A 1011-nucleotide genomic window follows, 5' to 3' on the forward strand; every position below is an offset into this window, starting at 1 on the left:
TCATCAAGTCATATATATATATGCATGTGTGTGTGCATGTATATGTATATATATATATCATCATCATCGTTATTGTTTAACATCCGCTTTCCATGCTAGCATGGGTTGGACGATTTGACTGAGGACTGGTGAACCAGATGGCTACACCAGGCTCCAATCTGATTTGGCAGAGTTTCTACAGCTGGATGCCCTTCCTAATGCCAGGATGCCCTGAGGGGTCTTGTCTTGCAAGTTACTTGGTGACACATGAAAAGCATCCAGTACACCCTGTAAAGTGGAAGGCTTTTGGAAGAGCATCCAGCTGTAAGAATCATGTCAAAGCAGACGGCTGGGATTGGTACAGTCTTCTTACCTGCCACCTTCTCTGGAACCCTCCAACCCATGCCAGCACAGAAAACAGATGTTAAATGATGACGATGATAAATAGTGTAAAAACAACACAAAGATGAAGTAAAAACAATGTGAAACATAATATGTATTAGGTTGACACTCAGGAAATGGGGGAAAAAGTCTATACACACACACACACACACACGGTCCTTTCTACTATAGGCACAAGGCCTGAAACTTTGGTGGTGATGGTTAGTTCATTGCATCGGTCCCTGTGCTTCACTGGTACTTATTTTATCAAGCCTGAAAGGATGAAGGGCAAAAGTCAACCTTGGTGGAATTTGAACTGAGAACGTAAAAATGGGTGAAATGCTACTAAGCATTTTGTTCAGCATGCTAACAGTTTTGCCAGCTCACTGCCTTAATTTATAAATGAGTTTGTGTGGGCACACACACATATATATATATATATATATATATATATATATATATATATATATATGCATTAACTCTTTTTTTCTATACAAACAAATGCATATATATATGTGTGTGTGTGTGTATATATATATATATATACATACATACATACATACATACATACACATGTATGAGTGTGTGGAAGAAAGAGTTAATGCAATCTGTTTTAGTTGAGATCTGAAAACATGACAACTGTTAACCATA

This window comes from Octopus bimaculoides, chromosome 6, assembly GCF_001194135.2.
Source record: "Octopus bimaculoides isolate UCB-OBI-ISO-001 chromosome 6, ASM119413v2, whole genome shotgun sequence".
In the NCBI taxonomy this organism is placed as follows: domain Eukaryota; kingdom Metazoa; phylum Mollusca; class Cephalopoda; order Octopoda; family Octopodidae; genus Octopus; species Octopus bimaculoides.